This window comes from Pagrus major, chromosome 1 (genome assembly GCF_040436345.1).
Source record: "Pagrus major chromosome 1, Pma_NU_1.0".
In the NCBI taxonomy this organism is placed as follows: domain Eukaryota; kingdom Metazoa; phylum Chordata; class Actinopteri; order Spariformes; family Sparidae; genus Pagrus; species Pagrus major.
In genome coordinates, this window is record NC_133215.1 from 39879591 (window position 1) to 39906941 (window position 27351).

The 27351-nt window shown below is 40.3% G+C and overlaps 1 long non-coding RNA gene across 1 annotated transcript; it reads left to right on the forward strand.

Annotated features, from left to right (window-relative positions):
- Window positions 1-765: 765 nt before the first annotated feature.
- Window positions 766-21947, forward strand: LOC141009846 (uncharacterized). Its single transcript, XR_012180158.1, has 3 exons — window positions 766-835; window positions 21143-21346; window positions 21845-21947. It is a non-coding gene; the product is annotated as an uncharacterized lncRNA (long non-coding RNA).
- The last annotated feature ends 5404 nt before the right edge of the window (window positions 21948-27351 follow it).

Below are 27351 nucleotides of genomic sequence, written 5' to 3' on the forward strand. Positions count from 1 at the left end.
CTTACATTTAAGTACAATGAGGTGTATGGAGCTCCATTCAAAACTCCCATTTAGAATTCTGCCTCCTATAACTCAGCCCCAGATCCACATACTACCACAGGAATGGTCTTGTATGCATCATCCCCCTGAGACAGAGACATAAAGATGGTTAGTGGTTCCTGGGCTGGGTGAAAGGAAGCAAAAGTATCCACATTATAAAGACCTGCAGATGTCAATGTATTTTATCGATGTAGTTTTTTGCACCAAGTAGGGGTGATTTTTCAGATACAGAGTGTGGTTTGGTGTCAAAATTCTTGTTCTATGTAAATCAATTCCCAAATGCGCACTTTGACATTTTGATTTTGTCATTGATTTTGTCTCCACAAGCACATCCGGCAAAGTGGAGAGATGGTCTTTGTTGATTCGTCAGGCAACTGTGATCGGCAAAACCACCGAATTTTCCTCCTCATGACCCACTCTACTGCAGGTGGGTTGCCATTAGGTATTCTCATCACCACCTCTGAGAACCAGGCCACCATCACAGCTGCCCTGCACAGAAGTACCCAAAGTTCCTCCGACACCTTGCTGAGGTCTTCAGAAGGAGAGAAGAGTGGGCCATCTGCCTCCAGTCTAAACTGCCAACAAGAGGAAACCACATGAATAACTACGTGGAGAGTACAATGCGCATTCTGAAAGAGAAGGTCCTCTACAGACTGAAGGCATACAATGTCACACAGCTGGTTAGCTTTGTTACCATGCGCATGGAAGAGTACTACATCGCCGCCTCGCCAACAACAGAGGGAAGCAGTTGAAAAACATCCACCATGGCGATGTTGACTGTGAGGCGATTGTTCAGGTACGTTTTGTAGCATCCCCACACTCTGGAACACACTGTAAGAGGAGACAGAAATATAAAAAAAAAATTTAAAAAAACTTCCCTTTATAATAATAAACTTATCATATATACATAGTAGCCTTACAAGATTCTCCCAGGTGAAATAATTTTGAACTGCTACAATCAATGTTTTAATAACAGAAAAATCACTTTAAAAAAAAAACATTTTAACATAAAGACAACCTCAATCCGTGTATCATTCGTTCATTCGTTTTTCAAAATAAAACCAAAAATAAGAAAACGAAAAAACAATTCCTTTTCTCAGTATTCGTTTCCTAAACTAAAATGAAAAAACGGATAACGACTCGTTTTTTTCAGTTTTCGATTTTATGCTCAAATGAATAATGGAAAAAACGGATAACGAGCGTTTCCCGTTTCATGTTTTATCCCATTTTGATCTGAAAAAAGTTCAATGAGCCGGAAGCGGAAGTGACCGTCTCTGTCTCTGTACTGCGAGGGCGCGCAAAACAAAAATAATGGCAGGACTTGAGGATCATGCAGATATAATTGGACAGCTTTTTGAGGATGGTAAAACGCATGCCGAGATTTCTACCACGCTCTGGTAACGTCAGAGAATTGACTGGCTCTGCTAACGTTAGCTTTGCTCCAGGCCACTTCCGGGTGACGGTAATTTCCGGTGTAGGTACCAAATGCTTGCAACATGAAACGGGAAACGCTCGTTATCCGTTTTTTCCATTATTCATTTGAGCATAAAATCGAAAACTGAAAAAAACGAGTCGTTATCCGTTTTTTCATTTTAGTTTAGGAAACGAATACTGAGAAAAGGAATTGTTTTTTCGTTTTCTTTTTTTGGTTTTATTTTGAAAAACGAATGAACGAATGATACACGGATTAACCTCTAATAGAGTGTCGTATCTTCAGTGGGGATGCAGTCAAAGATGTTTGAAGAAAAACTCCGCCGACACTGTCTTAGTTGTATAACAAATTTATTACAATAAGTTCAGTATCGTAATCAAGTAACACGTTACTTGGAGAGTCTCCAGCCGAATAATGAAACTCTGCCGACAATATGCAGACAGCTCCTTATATACCGAGCTTGCTTTGGTCAAAAACTTAGTTATATCTTTAATCATATTAAGAGAGGGACAGAAGAACAGTAGAGGCATCTCTTGTAGGGTGCCTCACCACACTGACCTTCACCTCTGACCCAGAGCCTCCATGGCTCTGCTGATCTAATTATGTCAGTATCCGGTACCCCTAATTAAATAACCTCCGGAAGGCCCAAACAGCAACTAACATTCCAATATATTCTCCTACTACAAACCATTTATATAAATATGCTGCATCGAACAGCAGACACCTCATATTCCCCCCTTCGGGACTAGTCAGAGTCCCGATAAGCAGAATATGAACAAACATGTGTACTTTGGTGTCAAGAATGATAATTCCTCCAAACATGATCTTAACAATACAACAAATTTAATGGAGTGTGAAAGCGAAAAACCTGTCTGGCAGCTATCTTTCCTGAAGTAACCCTCAAACAATCTAGACAGGAAAATTCTCTCACGGCCCCTCTGCCCAGGCGGCCACATATAGTACTCCAACCCAATTAAAAGAGGAATTTTACTCAGTCTATATAATAATATAATATTAGACAAATACATATGGAAACCTCAGCAAATAAAGTCAAAACAATGTCCACCTTTAGGCTGGTCGACCCATCGTACCTTCCAATGGACCTGTCCCTGCCTATCCGCAATGTCCCTAAGGACCGAAAAAGAAAGAAAAAACTGAGGTCCCAACATATTAGTCCCACACTGAATCGAATCAAACATGATCAATTGTACAGATTACCATGCAAAAATAACATTTCATACATGCAATACATATATATGTTATTTCATTTTTCATTTGTTATTCTTTATTTTTCTAAACACCGGAACTTATCAGCTTATAGTTCCTCTGCAGCATCGATTCCCAACTCTGAACATTTTCACAATGTCCTTGTTCAGAGTCTTTCATCCATTTTGATTGTCCTTATTGTACTTTCTGAATCCCTTTAACAGCTTGGGATCTTTGAATCATCAACTGCCCTCATAGCGGTCCTCCCCCAATGTCGTTCTAAGGGAAGAAGAAAACACCAACCAGTATCTTTTGTAGAAATAACATATGCAATTCAAATCATCAAATACAATTCAACATTCTATAATTAATATAATTTCCATGTATACATATGAATTACATTGGCTAGTTCCCCCTTTTAACACCAATTACTACAATAACCCCACTAAGTAACTAGATAACTCTAAAAATAAATTTTAAAACTATAAGTATGTTAGACGTAGTTAAAATGGATATTTCTCCACCAGTTCACCTTCCATCATTACTTCTTCATCCTCGTCCGAATCAGTTCTCTGCAATAATGGCATCTGAACCTGATCTCCCGGCATCACTACACCAACCCATCTCAATCTCAAAGCCTTCGCAAAAGTCAACAGCAACGTGCAAAAACAAAACATCACACATAACGATAGAAGTACTGCTATCATAATTTGAACTAGCACTAATGGCACTGGCCCTAATTTCTCTTGCAATCAACTATTTGCAAAGCCCTGTAAGGTGTATGTAATGTTATCAATATGGTCTGCCAAAAATGTCACTCCATACCATGGAAACAATCCTATTCCCCCCTTTTCTCCTATGTTTATTCTCCAATGGTAGGACTCCAGATTATGAAATTGTGCTAATTCTCTTTTATTCCTACTTCCAGAAGTAACATTAGATTGAACCTCATCAAATGCTTCTCCCTTCTGGACAGCAAAAACCTCATATGGGAGTTTCAGTGTTGCCATATAGCAACATCCTGTCCACCCGTATGGTAGAAATAAATAAGCATTTTCACCACAAATCCACCAAATATCCCTGAAATTGCCTATAGTCACATTACCAGGCAAAACTTGATGTTCTACCATCAAAGTTCTACTCGGCTTACGCTTTGACACTTGAAAAGTCACCTCATACAACTTGTTCACATCCTTATCCTCACGCTTTCCTAAATCCATCATGTAACCATCACACTCTGATATTCCCATAAACATTCCAGACCCCTTATTAGTCTCATTTAATCCTGCTAACCAAGAACAATTAGATCTAGGCTTAAAAAGATTCACTGATAAAGCCATCACTTTATCCACTGATGATTGCTGTTGATACAAAAGCCATGACAGTACAGAAGATTGACATGAGGTAGTTAATGGTTCCTGTACCGCCTCCAAAATTGAAGGCCATGTGCCTGGTGATGGTACTTTCAACACACATGGACCCTTCAATTTCTTGATTGATCTCACTGAGTGTGTTAACTGCTGAAACCATAAATTTCTACCTGCCCATGGGTCTACAATTCCCAACGCTGAAGCATCAAATCCATATGCTTTCCACTTAGCTTCTCTCTTCTGCAATGCATGGTTCTGCTCAAGCATCTCCTTGACTTTCAAGGATACTTTATCAAATGTCTGCGTCATATTCACCAATTTCTTAGGCGTCAATGTTGGCGCCAAGGTAGTATTCTGATCTGAAGCATTAACATTCTTTGTTGGTTCCAAATTTAAAATAGCAGCCTCCATCTTTGTGTTAGTTACCTTTGCAGTGGTTACTTCAACAGGTCTCAGGTTTGTTATCATAAGTCTCACCTTATGAGTTATGTAACCTTCAATCCAAGAGTGACTAGATGGAACAAATTTAAACTCTGGCTCTCGATATGTATACACATACTCCCCTTCATCTTCCCATGCAAGGTTGCGCACAGCAAGTGAACAATCACCCACAACTTTCTTATATCTCATGTCATTGTACAATAAGTACTTCCTTTTTCCTTTGCCTGTCAGAAACATATGTAGATATTCGTTTGTGCAAACTAACCATGTATGCAACATATGCTCTCATTTCATCTTCCAAAAGGGCCAAACTTGGTCCCTTTCCACTAGTGCGCAAATAAGGTGTTGGCATCCGTCTTCCCGTGGCCAACTCATGCGGTGTCATATGCAAATCACGCAACTCACTCGAACGACTTATCATCAAAGCCAATGGAAGTGCTGCTACCCAATTTAAACCTGTGTGCTGACAAATTTTAAGAATACGATTTTTCAAAACATTATTCATTTTTTCACATACTCCTTGGCTTTGTGGATGATAGACTGCACCAAGACGCTGTTTGATTCCTAATTTTTGCAAAATCAACTTTACTGTTTTGTCAACGAACTCCTTCCCATTGTCTGAGGATATCCGATCTGGAAGTCCCCACCTGCTTATGACCTCTCTACACAAAAACTTGGCAACGGACTGAGCGTCCTTCCGCTTGGTTGGACAAGCTTCAGGCCATCGTGAAAGTTGATCTACCACAACCAACATGTACCTCTTTCCCTCAACTGGTCTGATCATGTCATCATAGTCCACAACTAACTCACGCATAGGACCCCTCGGAGTCGGAATGTGACCAGGTGGAACTATCACACCCCTCCGAACATTGTTTTTCAGGCAGATTGTACACCTGCCTATGACATAGTCAATCTGTTGAAGCAGACACGGTGCCCAAAAACCATATTCCTTCGTGATCTTTCTCTTAACTTCCCCCCTTGCAACATGGGCTAACCCATGTGCCTCCTGAATCATTAGACCTAACAGGTCTGGAGGAGCTATTATCAGGCCCTCATGATTTCTCCAAAGACCTGTAGAATCCTGGGTGGCACCTCTGTCTTTCCACAACTGTTTATCAATCTCAGGAGCAGCATCCTGCATTAAAATCACATCCCTAAGTGTGATTCTATCCTCCAAATCCACTTCATGAGTAACCAACAAAACTTTACCCACTCTATCTGCTCCTGTGACTGCTTTTGCCGCTTCGTCAGCTGCTTTATTACCTTGTGTGACTCTTGACATATCCGCTCTATGTGCTGCACACTTAGCTATCGCTATCTCCTTAGGCTTCATCATAGCATGCAGCAACTTCATTATTTGAGCGTGATGTTGTATTGGAGAACCATCGGTTTTCTTAAACCCTCGGCTCTTCCACACTGATCCAAACAGATGACACACATTGTGAGCGTAAGCAGAGTCTGTATAAATTGTCACTCGCTTACCTTCTGCTAACAAACATGCTTCAGTTAGCCCCACAAGTTCTGCAAGTTGTGCAGATGCAGGCTGTGGTATTACTTCAGCCTTCTCCACAACAAAACCCTTTGCTTGAGCTTTTACAATAGCATATCCCGCACTCAACTTATCACCCACACGATAACAAGATCCATCCGTCCAATACTCCAAGTCTGCCTCACGCAATGGGAGGGCTTGCAAATCTGATCTAAGCCTTGAGTATTTCTCTGCTTCTCGAACACAATCATGCGGTTCACCATCCTCTGGAGTTGGCAAATTTTCAGCCGGATTTATTGTGGTACATCTCACTAAGGTAACATCTTCTTGCTCTAGAAGCCTATGATAGTCTGTAAGCCTCGGCATAATCAATGTATATTTACCATAGTTCAGAAGATTTCTGAGACTATGATGAGTAAGAATTGTCACCAGATAGCCCATTGTGGCAGATGATGCCTTATACAGCCTGTTTCTTGTCCTTCTTCTTATTGTCCACCAGTTGTATTTGATTGAGTTTTCTGAGGATTTCTTGGTCCTGCTCCTTCTGATCATGTTCCTTTTTCCTGTATAGCTCCACTTGATGGGCTATATGATCTGTATAAACACCTTTAGCCATACTTCCTAGACCAACTACCTCCGCCAACTTGCTCCTCACTGGCAGAGGCAGTCCCTTCTGTATTTTGGCTCTTAGGATTGACTGGTCCATTTGATTCAAGTCCGGGTCATTTCCTGTAACATTTCTCCATGTTTGATGAGCTCTTGACACATAGGCTCTCGGGTTCTCCTCCTGTCCTAGTGACTCAATAAAGATATTATCAGGATGTAAATTTTTCAGAAATGTTTCTCTCAATGCTCTCCACATTCGACCTCTATGTGCGGCAAACAGTTCTGAATCATTCACTGCAGTCCCCGCATATCGGTCGAGTCCTGCTTTCTGTAGAATTTCATCCATACCTGTGACCCCAAGAAGGCTAGCCAACAGTTTCTTAACATCTCCCATGGCAATGTGTGTTCCTACTGTGATTTCTTCCAGCTTTGAAATCCAAGGATATGCTCCATCCTGCAGAGTAGGTAACTTCTCAAGTATGTCTGACATATCTGTGCTCTGCCAGGGTTTATACTCCAAATTCTGTCCTCGAATAATGACTGGACAGATTTTTTCAATCTCCTTCTTTTTTCTTGAGCGCAGTGCATATCTCATAGCTGGTTTGGAGGAGCTCTTCTTCTGTAACCCTTTTTTCTGTATGTACAGTTCCTCCAATTGTTCTTCCAACGCTCTTTGGCGATCAGGGCTGGGAGCTCTATCCAAGCCTGAAAGGCATTCATCTATGCTTCTTTCGATGTCTCTTACAGCTCTCTGTCTGTCCTCTTCACCCATGGTGCTGGATGTCCCCAGATATAATCTTCTCGAAGCCGAAGCGCCTCTACTCTCCCAGTCTTCATCACTGTCTCCATCCTCACTTTCACTGGAGCTATCATCTTCTAAGTCCTTTTTCCTCGATGTCTTGTCCCCTTTCTTTTCCGCTCTAGCCAGTATCCGCCTGACTGCTGGGTCATAACCGCCCAAGTTTTCCTCCGAGTCACTCTGATCAATGTTGTCTCCAAAACTCTTCTTCCTGATCCTTGATCCTCTTTTTGTTTCCAGTCGTGTTGTTTTCTTCTTACTTTTTGAACTTGGATACATCTTTATTGTAGTTTCAGCTTGTCCAGATTCAATTATCTGATCGTCCTCATCCTCAATCCGATAGTTACCCTCTTGACTAATCACTGGGAGCTGAGGATAAAGTTCCCGGAATCCCACTTTCTTCTCGTAAGGTGGCGGTTTCCTCACTGAGTCCGTATGTGAGAAAGGTGAATTAACTTCAGTCATTAGTTTCTCTGTTTCTTTGGCCATTTTTCCCATTTCTTCCATGCTTTCTTCTTTTTTCTCCTTCGCAGCCTTTGTCCACTTCTGTCCTTCATTTTCAAACAACTGGAGCATCGCAAGTTCTATTTGTCTCTTTTCTTTACGTTTCTCTCCCTTTTTCCCTCTTTTTTTGTTCCGCTTTATATGTAGATACAAGTACCTGCAGTTTTTTAATTACATCAGGATTAAAGGTCCCTTCCACTGGCCAGGGTTGATCTATCTCTGGCCAACGGCGGTACCATTTTGCTGAGATCCGTGGGATCTCTTTTATTAATGGGTTATTGTTTTGAACGACATCAAGAGGCGTGATTACTTTTGAAGCTTTATCATCCTTTTTCGACATTTTAGCTGCTTTATTTTGCTTTTTCATATAATTAACCAATTAATCAATCAATTAATCGTCAATTAACAATCAATTAGCAATCAATCACTCAATTAATCAATTAATGATCAATCAACAAATCAATCAATGCATCAATGCAAGTGAGATTAATCACTTAAACTAAAATCACTTAAGATTATTAATTAATTTATTTTATTTATTCATTCAGCTTATTTGTTAATCACTATTTTTGCCACAGTTAATAAACCAAAGAAATTAATTTGCCAACTCTAAAGGACCCCAGAGGATCTATTAGTATGATAAGAAATTACAATACCAAACCACACAATGTCAATATAACCCCCAAAGGTCAATCAGATTACGATTACAATGTCCCAGAATGTCAAAAACCAACCATATATGAATTCCCTAAAATCAAACACTTTCCCCAAGGATCAACTATCACTGGCTGCTATTATTTGCAACAAGACAAGCATCCAAACTCACAACTATTCACCTCAAATTCTCAAACCAATCTCAAATTAAATCCACAACACAGTTCAGCTCAGAACAAACCACAAACAAACAACAAACTCCACAATTGTAATCCACTAATTGATGTTGAAATGTCTTAACTGGTCAGTCTGTTGCCAAGCTTCTTTTGAGATAGCACATAAAAACAGAATGTGCTGTTTCCCACTTCAAATTGAAAAATACCCCAATATCAGCTCATAAATGTAAGCAATAGATATCAACTTCCAATGATCCTAAATGCTTATACAAACATATTTTCACACAGCAGGTATAGAAAGAGTTCGTGAACAAAAACAGTACTGGCCTTGTGCAGAGGTTTGTCTGGGTAGGAGTCTGACGTCACCGAATTGGTCCGTGTGACACACTGTCCAGGCTCCACCCGTCTCTCCGTGTCTCCCCCACAGATGCAAGGAACAAAGGAAAAAACAAAGATCAGATTTTCTTTTCACAATTTAGTTCAATAATATTTTGCAACCTTCTTTCTTTTTTCTTCTGCCAGCACTTTGGGTTATTTATAACAGATATTTTGCACTTTTAAGCACCACACATTATTCCATATCATTCATCATCACCATAAAAACTCTCAATGCACTCTTCATTCCTCTCTATCATATTTATCTTTTACACAGAGTTATATACTAATCTCTCCACGTCTCCTTATCTATCTTAAATACGTCTTTTTCAGAAACTCATGACAAATTATTTAAATCTTATAGAAATGTCCTTAAAAAGGCTCATAAATTTTATTTATCAAATTAAATGTCTTCCGAAAAAGTTCATCAATCTTAAATCAAACTTATTAAATCTTCTCTAATCTTTTCCTATCTCCTTTTCCGGGGCTTATATTTTAACTCTTATTTTTAATATCCTCCTATGAGGCTTATAGAATTTTAACAAATATATAACATCCCCGAAAACCATAAACTTAATCCTAATGCATAATCTAAACACAACACTGGAATAGTAATCACATTTCTAAAACAAAATATTCGAGCTCCAAGCACACACACTCATAGAGCGCACAATTTCAGCCTGCAGCGCTGACGTCTCTCTCGACAGAGAGACAGAGAGAGAGAGGGAGAGAGGAGAGGGAGGAGGGAATCCCTCTCCAACCTGCCAATACACTTAACTTTTTAACTCAAAAACACACAATATAACAAAACCAAGAACAAAATCACAATCAACAATCTATTCTAAAGACGACTCATTCATACTGTCCTATTTAAGCATGCTTTGCCGCTTCCTTATTCCTTTTTATTCCTTATATCTAAATTTTTGCTACCTTTGAAGTGTAGAATATCTGACAAAACGGCATCAGTCGTGGCCCGACCTGAACTCACCTGGTGTAATATTCAGGTTTTAGGCCCGTACTAAACCGCCTCCCAGAGGGCTTTTATCCAAATCTGCGACTTCCTTTAATCCTTATTCCTGGTTATACACCTGGTACCAGGTTTTCCCTTAATTTCCACTTATTCAACTTTCACGCAGCGGCTAATTTACACATGTCTTACGGTTTAAGAAGCTTATGAGCTCTCTTCTTCATTAACCCCGCATAGTTTTTTAACTCACTTAACGTTACTCATTGTTAGGCTCCTTGCCTTTACCCTTTACACAAACATTTCCTTTCTACTTTTTATTCTTTCTTAGCTCTTACTCTACCATCACTTCCCCCTTACTGCGGTGGCCACAACGCAGTAAAACAATGGAGAGTAAGACAAATTTAAACGGAACTTCACCCGCAAACATCAACACAGCATTCACCCACACAGAATCATTTCGGTGTGGCCGAAAACCAACACAGACAGGGACAGCTCCAGTCAGACCTCATCCCCCCCCAAACAGCGAAACGGTGTAGGCTCACCTTGGATGAGAGGAGGAAAGCAGGGCTGCGTCCAGCTGCGCTGCGGCCACAAACACGTCCTGATAATTCGTGACGCCAAGTTCTGTCGTATCTTCAGTGGGGATGCAGTCGAAGATGTTTGAAGAAAAACTCCGCCGACACTGTCTTAGTTGTATAACAAATTTATTACAATAAGTTCAGTATCGTAATCAAGTAACACGTTACTTGGAGAGTCTCCAGCCGAATAATGAAACTCTGCCGACAATATGCAGACAGCTCCTTATATACCGAGCTTGCTTTGGTCAAAAACTTAGTTATATCTTTAATCATATTAAGAGAGGGACAGAAGAACAGTAGAGGCATCTCTTGTAGGGTGCCTCACCACACTGACCTTCACCTCTGACCCAATGTTATAATAGTTTTGGATTTTTCATTATAGTTTAGTTTTAGTTAGTTTTGACTTTTTTTTCTCTAATTCAGTTAGTTTTAATTAGTTTTTAGAGCGGGTTTGCTAGTTTTAGTTAGCTTTTTGTTTTTTACTAAATGCTTAGTTTTAGTTTAGTTTTTATTAGTTTTAGTATTAGTTTTAGTTTTTTCATACTTTGGGTTATTTGTCAGGTGCAGTATTCAAAAAGATCAGAGTAAGTATTCTATAATAAAACTCAACAAAAGATACTATTTTAAAAAATGTATTCAGTTACTGTTGAACAACCAACAGTCCACAGGATAGCAGCCTTAAGTGCAAAATGTGTGTAATACTGCTTCTGGGGTTAAATACAGTGCCTGCCTGGTACAAATCAAAATAGCTAACAGACTAACGACACACATGAACAAAAGAATATAAACCCATTTGTGAGACACACGTCACATTTATTATAATAATTACAATGCCTTCTGTCCAACATACTAGTTCAGTATGGGGCACTGGTAGAAATCCAGTTGTTGTTCAAACACAACAAAGAAACCCTTATTTCACACGTTCAGTTGACAACTTAACATTTTTCCACAACTGTCACAACTTTTGACATATAACATAATGGGATCCACTCTAACATCAACGGCTTTTTATCAGCTATCAGTGAAGAAAAAACAAAAAACTGGATGACATATATATATATATATATATATATATATATATATATATATATATATATATATATATATATATATATATATATATATATGGCATATGTTTCCTTTACGCTGGCATCATGTCAACAGCGTTTCAATATTTTAGCAGCTCGTTCGTGTGTGTGTGTGTGTGAGCAAGAGAGTGATGAGTGTACTTCAGTCAAGCAACAATTTCTTGTTGATCTTGAGGAAAACACGCTGCTCCAGAGATGTGGTTGTTCTGTTCCTCAGGCCAGATGACAACAGTCCACACACTGAGAAGATGCGCTCCACAAAGGCTTGTGAGGCAGGGGCACTTACGAGATCTAGTGCCACAGGGGCAAGTTTTGGATAGACAGCCTCTCTTGATCTCCAGAACTGCAACGGTGTCTCATTAAACACACCCTGTTTCACGTCGTTGCCATACTTCTTCATTTCAGCCAACAGACTGTCGGCTCCATCAGCCTCATTTGTCAATGACACGTTGACCTCCATACAGGAGGCAAGGAAGCGGTATTTCTGAAGGGCAGTATGAGGGGAGTGTGCTGCAGTTTGAGTGGCAATGGCATTAACCTGAGAAGGAGTTGCTGGATTATACTGAGCTGCCAGGTTCTGCACTAAAGACTCTGCTGCCCTCCTCAGTGGCACCATGTCTGGTGTTTGAAGAATCAGTGAAACACTTGGATCCAGTAGGCAGGCTGCTGCTGGTGTAGCATCAAACTGTGGGGAATCAGGGCTCAGAATGGCGGCAAAACGTTCTCGCAAGGACTTCAACAGCACTTGAGCTAACTGCTTCCCAGCAGCAGTAGTCATCAGCAGGTGTGCCTCAAGGTTGAGCAGGCATGGCACTACTTGTGAGAGTGACTGGCTGTCACTCTGAAGCTGGTCTGTGTGAATGGCGAAGGGCTCAAGCAGCTTGACCAGGTTCTCTAGCTTACCCCAATCACTTGTGAGAAGTGTGTCAATGCCCAGCTCGTCAAGTACTTGGTTAAGTTCAGTTCTGATCTCCAGCAGCCTTCTCAGCATATCAAAAGTACTGTTCCAGCGTGTGCTACAATCTCAGACTAAAGTTTTGCCACACTTTTTGATCATTGCTTCATTTGCCACTGATGATTTCCTCACAGCATGTACCAGCTTTCTTGCTCTTGATATGAGCGAATCAGCATTTGGGTGCTTCGTGACAGCTTTCAGGGTGAGCTGAAGGGTGTGGGCCAGGCATGGCATCCTCGGGAACTTGTTGTTCTCTCCATCATCTGGCAGGTCAAGTTCTTAGAAAAGAGAGAACACACAAACAAATAATTTATTTTCATCAAATGTAAAACACACTGTCTGTAGTAACCCTTGGTTTTACAGCAGGGATGATAACATTACTTGTTTTATGATATTTAGTTTCTTACACTGTTAGCACCCTGAATTTGTTCCCACAGGATAACACATTTAATATTGTATGTTCATAATGAACCCCAATATTGGATATGAAATCATGACATGACAATAACTATGATGTCAATGTGACAATTATACATTTTAAGTTTTAACAGATGTGATGAGTGAGTAAATGAGAGCAAGTAAATTATTTTCTTCTCCCTTTTTTTAACTCTACGGGGTTAATATCAATTGAAGCTTACAACACTGGTTATATCATTGTTACATTTTATATCCAAATAAAACAAATCAATAAGTCTAATGTATTTGGCACAATAATCACACTCACCGAGGTCTCCAGTCTCTCCAATATCCCCCTCCTCCTCGTCCTCGTCCTCGTCCTCGTCCTCGTCCTCTGATTCGACCCACAGTTCATCCAGACCATCTCCGGCACCTCCTGGCTGAGCATGTGAACCATCTGTGGACTCCTCACTTTGTACTTGTCTTCTATCTCTAAGCAGCCGCACAGCTTTGACTATGTTGGAGCTGTTGTCTGTCACAATGAGCAACACCTTGTCTTCTCCTATACCCCATGCTTCCAGTGTCTCATCAATGCAGCGAGCGATGGTCTCCCCAGTGTGTGGATGCTCCATTCGGTGTAGGTTAAGCAGAGCATGGTACACGTGGCCTCCAGGTGGATGATAAAAACATGCTGACACACCCATGAAAGATGCTGTTAATCCCCTCTTGCTCGAACCATCCACACAGAGGGTCAGCTTCCTCGCGCCCTTTATGATCTCTCTCAATTTGTGCTTTGCCTTTTCCATCTTAGCTCCAAGAAGGTTATTCACTCGCGCAGCACCGGGTGATTTGAATTTTGGCTCGAGTGAGAAGCAAAACTTTTTGAAGGCAATCGAGCCACACAGTCTTGTAGAAATACCAGTCTCAATAAACATATTTACGAGTGCATCTTCCCGCTTGTGGTGTTCCTGCATGTTAACTAACCAGCAGCTATTTGGTCGTCGGTGAAAGCAGTCCATTATCGATGTCTCCTCCTTCCCGGTGCTACCTGGCCGGGATGTTGCTTCACTTTCAGGGGAGCTACTTAGAGAGGCCACTTTGTCAAGGTACTCGCCATTAGCCTTCTTGTGCAAGCTTCTCAAATGGACTTTCAGATTCGTGGGGTTTTTTCCCTTGAGAAGTATTGTGACACCTGTTTCCACGACAATGCACTTGCTTTTGTCTTTCTCGCTGTCATATTCAAAAAAATCCCATATAGGACTCTGTCGCTTTCGCCCAACTCTTGACGCCATTTTTTGCCGTAGAGGGGCGAAGAGAAGCCGACTCTGGCTGGCTCTACACGAGAAGTGACGGACCGTGAGGTGCCGTATGGCGCCGCCAGCTCACGTAAAATTGCTTGAGCGAAATAAATCGATTTCATATCAATCTGAAATTGACAAAGACGAAAACGAAGGGAATTTTATCTATAATTTCAGTTCGTTTTAGTTAGTTTTGTAATCACACAATACAGTTTCAGTTAGTTATCGTTTTTTTCTTTTAATTATAGTTTTTATTTATTTCAGTTAACGAAAATGTTTTTTCAATTCTAGTTTTCGTCATTTCGTTCGTTTTCGTTTACGATAATAACCTTGCTCTGACCCAGAGCCTCCATGGCTCTGCTGATCTAATTATGTCAGTATCCGGTACCCCTAATTAAATAACCTCCGGAAGGCCCAAACAGCAACTAACATTCCAATATATTCTCCTACTACAAACCATTTATATAAATATGCTGCATCGAACAGCAGACACCTCAAGAGCGCTGTATATAATGTCATATTGAGCTTGAAATCAAAGTTTTTAAACAGTCATTCTGTATCAAATAATGCAGCTTCAAACATATACATGAAAGCCAGTAAAAAACACACAAATACATTTCGTTACATAATAAACAAACCAATGAAATAACTAGCTTTAGCTCCTAATGAAAATTGGCATTTCCGTTAGCCTAAACAGGTCATATAAAAATACACAACTTTGGGACACAGCCTACTCATCCAGAAAAGGACCATAAAACAAATGTGTTTCTGATTGATTTTAAACTCAGTTTAAACAGTTTTTTTCTTGTTTTGTTTTTTTTTACATGACAGTCACATGCTCTCCCCATCTGATTAGAGTGGGATATTTAAACCCCTTGCTTACCTGATCATTCCTGGTTACTCTGCTGCTGTCTCTGCCACTCTGCTGCTGCCCTGCTGCTGATATTGGCTGTTGCTGCCACCGCTTCTGCTTGTCACTGCTCGTCACATCCACCTGTGGGCTCTGTTTCTACGATCCTCTGTGGGGAGGGTCTGCTATTCATTCCCTGCAATGTCTGTCAAGCAGATCATTCATGGGGAAATGAATACAATGAGATAGAACCTGATGCAAAGCTTGCTTCAGTCATGCTAAAATTATTTATGCTCTGCTTCAGTTATGCAAAATGTTTGTGCCAAAAAAAAAATATTGAACTCAATCTAGACTTATCTGACTAAAATGTTTTGATCATGTAATCAGCATTAATTGATTGTTCATATTAACTTAACTAGAATGAACTATCCTTTAGAAGGTGGCAGCGATGCAAATCTCATGGAGTTTCCTCCAAATGAGACCAACTCAGGTCTGTACACAGGCTTGTTTTGTAGTGGGAGACTACTTTTCTTATCTTTCCAATTAATGCACTATCTGACTCTGAAAATCCGCTCAAGGTTGAAGTCCAAAAAAGTCAAAGGCAAAGCAGCAGGTCCTCAGTCCAAAAGGTGTTTATTTCCAAAAACAGAAAATATACATCCGTGAGCTACACCGGGGCAACTGAGATCTCTCGCCGATTCTCCCCATTTTATACCCATGGTCCAGGGTCCCCACGCTCCTATGGACCATCCTTTTACCTTTATGATCATCCTGGGTTTGTCACTTATTATTCTCATTCTTGGATGTGCTCTAAAGAACCTACAAATGTCTTACTCAGGCCCCTTCTGTGGCCTTGGGTGAACTGTGGCAGCACCTGTTGCTCATTTAAATGGTGCATCAAACATTGGTCTTTTATCAGCCTCAAGCTCAATTAGAGCACAGTTGGGACTGCAAGGGATATTCCAAAATCTAATCACATGCATGATCATGACCCAGTTTCTCATTTGCCACTACCGTATCATACATGGTGTTACATGGGAATGAGTTTTCCTTTGTTTACAGTTATCTGTCTGTCTCTGTCTAACCATCTGTAGTCAGCACTGACACTGAAGAACCACTGGATTGTGGACTGGCTCCTGTTGAGACTGACTCAGGTAAAGACAATCAAGTGTAGTGGGAGACTACTTTTCTTATCTTTCCAATTAATGCACTATCTGACTCTGAAAATCCACTCAAGGTTGAAGTCCAAAAAATCAAAGGCAAAGCAGCAGGTCCTCAGTCCAAAAGGTGTTTATTTCCAAAAACAGAAAATATACATCCGTGAGCTACCCCGGGGCAACTGAGATCTCTCGCTGATTTTCCCCTTTTTATACCCGTGGTCCAGGGTCCCCACGCCCCTATGGACCATCCTTTTACCTTTTTGATCATCCTGGGTTTGTCACTTATTATTCTCATTCTTGGATGTGCTCTAAAGAACCTACAAATGTCTTGCTCAGGCCCCTTCTGTGGCCTTGGGTGAACTGTGGCAGCACCTGTTGCTCATTTAAATGGTGCATCAAACATTGGTCTTTTATCAGCCTCAAGCTCAATTAGAGCACAGTTGGGACGGCAAGGGATATTCCAAAATCTAATCACATGCATGATCATGACCCAGTTTCTCATTTGCCACTACACAAGCATGGTTGCACTTCCAGAGTACATCAAAAGTACTATTAAAACATTCTTATAACAGACAATGCTGTTGATACGATGTGATCCGTAAGGTGATTTATTGTCAGGTAATATATTGAAGCTTAGTTGTCTTAACAATAAAATCCACTGATGAATCACATGACATTTCTGAGGAAGATAGCAGGAAGAGGCTATCAAAACATGTCAGGATACAAGGTAGCCTACATAAACTGTCCGTTAAATTCAATAGTACTTTTTCAGACTACATTAAAAGTAGGCTATAACCATGAATTTTTAGTAATACTATAAACACCTTGTACTGTACACACCTTGTAATGGGAAGTCTTTCCTCAGATGCAGTGTTTTTTCATGCTACCTCAAGGAACATCTGGACTGGAGGAGGAGCTGATGCAGGTTTTCGATTGCCTGAAAAAGAAGCTGAGAGATGACCCCAGCTTTTCAGCACCCATTGCATCCTTCATCTCCAGCTTCAATAAATTAAAAACTGACAGTTCCCTGCAGTCGGCTCTTTCAACTTTTGCTAAGGGCCCAGTCATCAAGACGAGCCAGTACCAAAGACCAAAGGGACACCTTCAGACAACAACCCAAATTGGGGTCCAGCTCACAGCTGTAGCCCGCAGAAAGGTGAGGCTGGGTGGGAGAAGGGCCTTAATATCAGGGCGGCCCACAAAGGCCTCAGCGAGGGAGCACCCGTATAATAAGACTGGAAGGAAGAGCAGTGCTCCTCATTGTCTCACCCACTGTGTGGAAAAGAACATCACCCTCGGTGGAACACACTAGCTGGATGATGACATTCATGATTTCTTTTGTAAAATATTGTAAATAATTATTTTTCATTCCTTAATCGGAGGTTTGATGTTTTGATAAAATACTGTGGTTTTTAACACACTAGCTGTGTTGATGACAGTCATGATTTCTTTAGTAAAATGTTGTAAATAATTATTTTTCATTCCTTGACCGGAGGTTTGATGTTTTGATAAAATACTGTGGTTTTTATCACACTAGCTGGGTTGATGACAGTCATGATTTCTTTAGTAAAATGTTGTAAATAATTATTTGTTATTTTCCAGGACTTTTCCAGGACATTTATACATCCCCCGTCCCATTCAAGCTTTGGAGAAGTGTTCTTTTCGACAGTTGTATTTTATTAGTATTTGTAGATGTGCGGTCTATGGCTATAATTTATTAAATAATCTCTTACATGCTTAGAAATTATATGATAACTTTTGATCAACTCAAAGTTGCTAGTTTTATCACCAGATACTTATTTGGAAAGGTCAAATAGAGCTCTGGTAGCTCATGTCACCATGTGATAAATCATTTTCCAGGACATTTTACTTTTTTTCCCTCATTTTTCATGTGTTTTCTATGACTGGAAAATTGGTCAATCATTTTCCAGGTTATTTAATATAATACACAATTTTATACAATATAGTAGGGGTCACACACACACCAATGCGCACGAATACGCCTGCAAAACTCACCGTTTAGGAACAATGCAATTAGCCTACCATTTATACACTGGTGCTGGCTGTCCGTCACTAATTCGCGGTTAGTGGCGATAATTAAGATTATTTCAGATGTTTTGAGCAGCCAATATTTGTCATGGTGATAGAATTCGCGGTTAGTGGCGATAATTCAGATTATTTCAGATGTTTTGAGCAGCCAATATTTGTCATGGTGATATTATTACATTAACGTAACCTAGTAGTTTTGATGAATAACTCATTAGTGGGACTGATGAGCCATAATCTTACCGTATGCTGCACTCTGCATCAATGAACGTTTAGCCGCACGTAGCTGCATCAACCAATCACGAAGCACCTTGATCTGCCAATAAGATGACGGCACCTCATGAATATTAATGAGATTCCCAGACTTATCCTACGAAAAAAAATATCGCCCGCGGGACGGCGGAGATCAACATGGCTACCTCCGCAGTTCACGTTGATGAGGAAGACACGGAAGACGTTACCACACTGACAGCATCTCCTCCGGTAGAAGACGACAGTCACCCGCCGTGGTCATACCTGGCAACAATGTCTGGCTACCTTAGGATGGGGGAAAATCCTAAAACATACAGAATGAAGTGCCTCTTGTGCCTGCCAAAGTGCCATGAGATAAAGGCGTTTAAGAACTCTCCATCCAACCTTAAGAAACACATTGAGGTAAATGAATTAAGTAACGTTAATCGCTGCCAATGTCATCTCATGTGCCAGGAGTATAAATATGTAATTTCCTGATAAAACATAGTTTTAGCCAACATTTTAGCCTACATATTTCGTTAGCCAACATTACGTGCAAGCTAACGTTGCTAGTAACTTTAGTATCACACGTGGTGGCGTGGACAAGTATGGATAAACCTACGCGACACACACACCCACAATATTTTACACTTTATTCTAGATAATATCTTGCGCAAATTGTTCTGCAGGAGTGTCGATAAAACAGGGTTAGCATCTTAACCTATTCGAAGGAGGCAGTTTTCCTCCCGCATGATAAATATTTTCAATATCAAGCGCTTATTATCAGATCGCACAAGATCTGTAACTTGAAGTTAAGCAATATTGAAAATCTGCATTTTTGTTCATAGGAGCTGTAGTGAAATAGCACGCTGTTTAATAAAATAGCTTTGTTTTTGTTTTTTAGTGTATTTGTTGTAATGCACAGCTATTGCCAGTCTGGGTCTAGAGCAGATATGAAAAAAGTGCATGTATGTGCATATAATAACTACCAGATACAGAGCACATCTGCAAAAGTTGGAACCAAAACTGCATTTATGTTAACCACAAAGAAAAAAGGGGGGAAAGCAGATGTCCAAGCTCAATGTGCTGCATGATGTTTTAGCTTGTACATCTGCTATTTTTTAAACAATTTGGCATTTTTGAAAGATAAAATATAGTTGACAGTTGACCAACATTTTTATCAATTGGACATGCCCACAATTGGGACACCAGGGTGAAAGTGGTTAGAACAATCCAGACCTGTCATTGTGGTAACTGTTGAGTAATGTCTTGAGTATCATTTAAACTAATAATATTATTTATTTTATTCATGTATTTTTCATCTAGAGAGCACATCCACAAATGAAAATGAAGCCTTCAGAGAGCTTCTCGCAGATCTCCTTCCTACTGTCAAAGTCATCACACGGGTCACCCTGAGATCAAGGATTGAAGATTTAGCAAAGACTATGAAAAGCGTGGTAACTGAGGAGATGAGTAAAGTGGACCACATCGCCACCACTACAGACTGCTGGTCAGTTAGGAGAAGGAGCTTCCTTGGTGTGACTGCCCACTGGGTCAACCCGGGTCATAATGACCACTAAAAAAGCAGAGCTCCAGTAAAGAGCCTGCAATCGTTGCGGAAGGTTATCTGATGTTTTCTAAGAATTTTGGACGTGTGGGGCGAACTATTTCTTTCTTAGCTGAAGCCGACAACGGGACAAAATAAATGTAAAGACAGACATAGTGGAGTTCCTATTTTCGTTTTGACAGGTATAATAAATTCTGTAGTCTACCCCTTACATGACCTGGAAAGTGACATTATTCTAAAACGCATAAGAATAACTCCCCCGACATGGTTAGAAAATACTGCCTCTAGGCCTGTCACAATTATTACATAATCGCCTGATAGTGATTATTTGAGCTGACCGCGATCATTTTGCATAATCGTCAGATTCCACGATCAAGGGAATTCTACTCCAATGTTAGAAATGGCGCATAAACATGCTTGGATGGAAACATGGTGTTTTAAGAGCAGCGTGGCTCCTTTTTAAGAGCGTAGCGAGTGGTGAAGCCGGAGACAGAGAGATGGTGGCTGAGCTCAGAGCTGACAGGTGTGGGTGATGGAGGAGAGAAGAAATTAACAGTAAAGTTGTCTAGTAGTAGTAAATGTACAGTTTAGGTTTCTGTTTGTCTCTGAGTAAATGCTGCAGCTCCTCAGGACCCAGGAAAGTTCCCGTGTCTTGCTTCCCAGCTGCTGGGTAAAGTGAGGGAGGAGCTAGGCTAGGTTACGGTTAGCCCCGAAGTTAGCATCAACTTCGACCCTGGAGGCAAACCAAAGTCTCTGCTGAAGCAGGAACGGTTAACTACGGAAATGAGGAGAACATTACTCGCCCTGCCTCATCGGCATGCAAAAAGTAATCAGGAGTAAATGCTAAACGTCAGTATATTTTCCTGCTTTTTTGTCCTTTGCCAATCACACCTATGAAAAAACTGCAACATTCAGCAAGTGTCATGGGCTGTGGAATAAGTGTGGAAGATCCTGCCAAGCAGCTGAAGCTGTGGAAGATGCCTGCTCCCTCCAGCTGCTACGACCAAATGCCACCAGGTGGAACTCGCTGTTTATGGCTGTGGAAAGGCTACTCAAGAATCTGAGAGAGAAGGGAGAGCCAGCTTTAAGAGAGATCTGTGCAGAATTGAAGGTTCCAATGTAAGTTGGAATTATGTATTTTTTATTTATTTATTTATTTTTTGCCTGTCATGGCTTCTGTGAATGTCCCTGACTTGTATCATATTTAAATGAGACTCGTTTAAAAACCACTTGACCCCTTTAGAAATGATCCCTGAGGTGAAAGTGCTATGCTCCATTAAAGTCCTCATTTCATACTATGTTCGCCTTCCTAGTGGTTTAGTTTACCGGAGCTATTAAATATTTTTACCACCACTAGAATGCAGTAATATGTTGAACATACACTATCTAGCTTTCACCAACCTACCTACAACTGCACTCTAGTGGTTATAAAAATATTCAATCTCTCAAGTAAACTAAACCATTATAAGGAGCTGTAGACAACCTCGGAACTGGTTCATACACAATGTACTGTAAAACCTTGCTTTGTATGTTTTCTAGGTTACTGATTTTTGGGTACAATATTCATGCATAATTGTAAAATAGTGGTTTGTTTTCTCCCTAACCGGTTCCATCCAGTTGAGCTCACTTTCCTCAAAGAGTACTACACCACCATGAGCCCTGTCGCCCAGTCCATCAACATCCTCCAAGGAGAAGCGGAAGTCCAGATAGGATGGCTTCTTCCGACGATTTCCCTTCTGAGCAGCAAACTGGAAAAAATAAAGATTGAACAGAGGCACTGCAAGCCGTTGGTTGAAGCCATTCAAGTGGGCATCCAGAACCGTTTTGGCGAGATGTTAAAGAGACCCTGAATTGATTGCTGCAGCGATTCTCATCCCAAAGTTCAGAACGGCCTGGATCAAAGATGATGCTACACTGAGAATTGGTAAGACAACATGAAGATCTTTAAAATAAAGGAAATGTAGCAAATATACATTAAATTACAAATTTAATGTACACTTACTACATTTGTTATTTTATTATTCATTTTATACATCAGTCTAATTTCGAATTAGGTTGATAGTATTTCAGCTGTAATCAGGGTACTGTAAATTTTGTTTTTGAAGTTCGGGGCCTGAAAATATCTCAAGATGTCTGGAATTGTTAGAGTCAAGACATTAAATTTGTGTTTCTCTCCTTGTTTATTCCCTGAATTTGGCAGATACAGAAATTGTGAAAGTAGCCAATCTGCAAGCTCACACTGCCTCGTGTTGCGAGCTTGTAGATCTATTTTCACAATTTGTCTCAACTTTTTTTCTATTATTTTATTTATTTTTTGCTAATTTTGGCCTTTTGTTTCTGATAGTATTGTTTGTCAATGTAATTTAATTTTTTTCCCTTAGAGTTATGGAAAATGTCATAAATGTAATTAAATTTGTCCTATAAAAATGTGCACATACCCTGGCTGTACTAATGCTAGTTTCACCCTCCCTGTGTTTCAGGGTTGGACTACATCAGGGAGCAGTTGGAGGATTCTTCCATTTCAGCAGATGTTGGATCCATGCCCTGAAAAGATCCCACGAAACACAAAGCGCCACCAAGCAGCTTGATTCGTACCCAACCTACTCAACAGACAACATCAAGATACTGAAGACATTTCCTGTGGTTCTCAAGTTGTCTGTCAAATTCAACACACCTCTGCCTGCTTCTGCAGCCTGTGAAAGACTGTTCAGCATAGCAGGTCTCATCTTCAGCCCAAAAAGAGCACGGCTAGCTGCGAACACTTTTGAAAATCAACTTCTGCTGAGGATGAACCGCGAGTTCAACTTCTCTATCACCACTAGAACCAGAACCAGAAAGTTTGTGTGTGTGGTGTGAGTATGCCTCAGCCCATGAGGATTCCCCCAACATAGTTTAAAAGTGGAAAAGTGGTCCTTAAGTTTAATTTTGCAATACAGTTTGTGCAAGACACTTGTTCAGAAAAGTGATGTGCAACCAGTCTCCAGTGATGGTGCTGTGTGTAGTGAGAATGTATTTTTTAAGTTGTATTCTTAACCAGACACAAGGCCCCTTATTTAGTTGTGTTCTCTGAGGCAGATAGGAGGCATTTTTTTGTGTTCTTAGGCAGACAGACACTTTATGTATAGTTGTGTTCTCAGGAAGACACGAGACACTTGATTCACTCACTCCACATGTTTGCTCAGGTGGTTTTTTGTTTTTGTTTTATCATACCACATCTATTTCATTCACCTGAAAGTGAAATAAAGAGAACAAGGGGAGAACTATTTTTGGTTGTTTTGCTTCTTTTTATGCATACTATAAAAATACTATGTACTTTACTTGTACTTGTACTTTTGATACTTGAGTATATTTTTTCACAAGATACTTAAGTACATTTAATGTGAGCTACTTTAAGACTTTTACTCAAGTAATTTTCTTAAGGGTGACTAACTTTTAACAAAGTCATTTTCAGTTATGGTACTTGTAATTTTACTTAGTTATTTTTTTCAAGTACTTTATACACCTCTGCAAGGGGGGCGGCAGCCCCCCTCAAATCGCCTACTGGTTTCAACACTTGTAGTGATCAAATAGCTCTGCGAGCATTGTCAATCAAGCGAGTTGAATATTAACACCTGTGACTGAGTTACATTCACTCCTGGCGGAGTTAATCACAACATCCGGTTTGGATGCCTTTTTCACTCATGTCGGTTGGTAATAGGAGAAGACGGCAAAGACCCTGTGTGGATTATACGGCTTAAATAAGGTAAGAACCGAATATATTTACTTCTACGGGATGGTAATCGCTGTATGAAGTCGTGTTAACATATCATGGGGTGTGAAGCGAATTAATTGTCATTGACCTGGTTGAGACAAGCTGTTAATTACGTTCACGTTTGCTGGCAACAAGTGGTTGCTTAAAACAAAGTTATTGAGTGGCAACTTATTTATCCGGCCAAATATCAAGTGTTAAGCTAAAATAAATGTGTTAAGATGTACTAAGGTGACCAGTGGTGGATGAATTAGCGTTTTTTAAGTCAAATGATGGTGAGTGTTTTGTCAAATTTTAATCTGTGCATCAATGTGGGGGAGGGGTGGTGGTGGCGGCGTCGTCGTCGTAGTGAAATTGTCCAAGAGGTCCTGGCTGCAGACCTCCACTGTGAGGTCGCTACCGCCGCAGGCTCCACTCTCAGGCCGCCTCCACTGTCAGGACAGGAAATGCACGGGATACATTTCAAAATAAAATCGCGAAATACACTTCCGGTTGAATCGTTTTCCTCACAAATGCATTAATTAGTAAACAATATGATGTAAAATCTATTAATTCCTTGCCTATAGTATAAATCGTTATATCGTATTTATATAGTAAACTTTTTTGTTTGTCGTTTTTGGTCCGTGTTTTCCTTTTATGTTGCGCATGAGCCCCAACGTGGGCATTTTGTTTTATTCTGTCCAAATCTAGGACAAAAAGCCCGACTAATATACACTGCACTGCGTAATTTTACAACTTAGTCATTACGAAAAACAAACGGTGGGTGATATGACTCGGGGCTCAATAGTCTATTTGCAGCCTACTACAAAGCTGAGGATCTTGAAAAGAGAAGGTCAAATAGTTGATAAATGAAAACAATGGAGGGCAGGAATAACATTGCTCAGTGCACAAATGGTCTTTTAAGTTATTACTCATATTCATAAGCCAACATCTCATAAGATGTCATTGGCCTATACATTTTATTGTGCACTATACAGTACTTAACTGACTTTTTATCATTTAACTTTGACTTTATTGCACTGCTCTTTTTCTATATATTTTTTCAATTTTTCTTCCTGTTGTATTATTCTGTATTTTTATTCTTTACCACCATAAATTTCATGTTTGGTTCTATGTCTATGCTAATTATGTTCTTGTTCTGCTGGAACACCCAAGTAGCTACCACTAAATACTACCCTTACTCTTGATATCTACAGTATAATCCAAGTGAATTATTAACTTGATCCATGAGAAAAACAAAAAACACACAAAAAAAAAAAACACAAGTCACAACATGAATAAATGTTCTGTAGCCCTTTATTCTTTATTCTAACACAAACTCACTCATCTGTGTGACATTCACAATAGGCCAAATAATTTCTTCTGTCCATTATTTCTTCACAGAATTTCCACATGTCCTCAGTATTGTAAAACGTGAACTTGAAGGGCTCCAGGATTGTTTCTTTTTCATGCTCATCCACCTCTTCTTTCCACACCCTCCCATATTGCACAGCAGCCTCAGCCTGTTTCTCCTCCCCCAAGCACAGAACATCAGGCAGGTCTACTTTGGCAGACAACAGTTGTCTGTTGGCCTCAACCCGCTCTGCTGCATGTCTGCAATCGTGAAGAATGCGATCTTCAACCGACTCCTATGGAAAAGACAAAGAAAGATGTCTGTACATAGCTGCTGCACCAACAGTATCTGACCAATAGATACTGTGAAAAAGCTTACCCCTTCCACTGGTGTGTCCACATCGGCAGGTCTGACTGAGACCTCAGCCTGCTGCTCTTCTTCCTGAAAATATATAGATAAGCAAAATGATCAGTTGTAATATTCAAAACACAAGCTCCAAAAAGAAGAAAAAGAAAAGATCCCATCAGTCAGTCTGGAGGTCAGAGGGCCCTTCTCAGACGTCACTCTAAATGTGTATTTCCTTCCTCAGTATCAAAAATAAAAGTACTGATGGTGCAGAAGCTACTTCTCAGTAATTTCAGTTACTATTCGTTTTGTTTATATACTGTAGTTTACAACAGAGGTGGAAAAATAAAAAAGTAAAAATGTGCCATGTAGTCCTGCCACATTTTGATTCCACTTGTGCACTTAAACAGGTGATATCACTAATTAGCTAGTCGACCTCTGGCAAAACATCATGGTGTGTTGCATCGTGTTGGTAGCTTGGCTGTCTCACATATCACGTCTGTGAGTTCAGAAAGACACGTTTTCAACTTTGTGACGATGCCCAGCTAATGCAAGGAGAGTTTACAAAAATGTTTTATAACGTTACATACAAACAAATGCGAACAGTTACTTTAGGTTATGCACTATACAGTTAATAATCCCTGATAATTTACGGTGTTGATGCTAACCTCCACTGGTGAAAGTTAACTTTGACGTTATCTAACTAATTTGCATCATTAATGACTTCTATAACGTTATTATTTTACGGCACCTATATTGACGAAGAACACAAGAAACCATGCATTTACTTTCTGTGGATAATAAAAATCAGCAACTCACTGCTACTCGGAACACATGCTCACTCGCTGGTCTCTCTCGAATGAAAATGCAGGTGAAATCCAGATTTAAATGTCGTCACTTTCCGTCCTGACAGTGGAGGTGTCCTGACAGTGGAGCCTGCACCGGAAGCGACTTCACAGTGGAGGCCTGCAGCCAGGTGCCTCTCAACTTTTCTGGCCCTGGTTGCTTCAAACTGCGTTTGACTTCCCCATTTTGTAGCTAGAGCAAGAGTGGCAGACTTAGCCTCATCAAATTGCTCCCTAAACTCCATCAAAACACTGATGGCGTTTTGCAGAAGAGTAGATGCTTTCAGAATATCCGCGTCCTTAGCTTGCAGTAACTGTGAGGCAGCGTTTATACATTCAAGAATCTTGGTTTGCATGTTGACTAAAAATATGAAAGAAAATTTGCTTATGGCATTCTTGAGCGCACTTGCTTCACCACGCTCATCGTTTTTGTCACTGGTCAGGGATATTTTGATGAGGGCTTTTATAATGTCTCCATATCTGTGCCTTAACGCAAAAAGCGCATCATGTCGAGATGTCCAGCGAGTGGGACAGAGGCGTTTTAATGTGACAGTTCTGCTCTCTGGCTTTATTAACTCACTGAGGAGCGCTCATCGTTTGATACTGTGACCAAAAAAGTTGTACAGGATCTCTACAGTGTCATGGAACTGCTTCACTCCAGGGACGTTTTTAACAGAGTCGTTGAGAGCTAGGTTGAGATTATGAGCAGCGCAATGAACATAACAGGCAAGGGGCTCCTTCTCTGCTATTCTTGCCTGTACTCCTGAATATGCACCACTCATATTCACGGCCCCATCATAGCCCTGTCCGCGGCATTTTGTCAGATCTATTCCGTTTTTCTCTATAGAGCCCA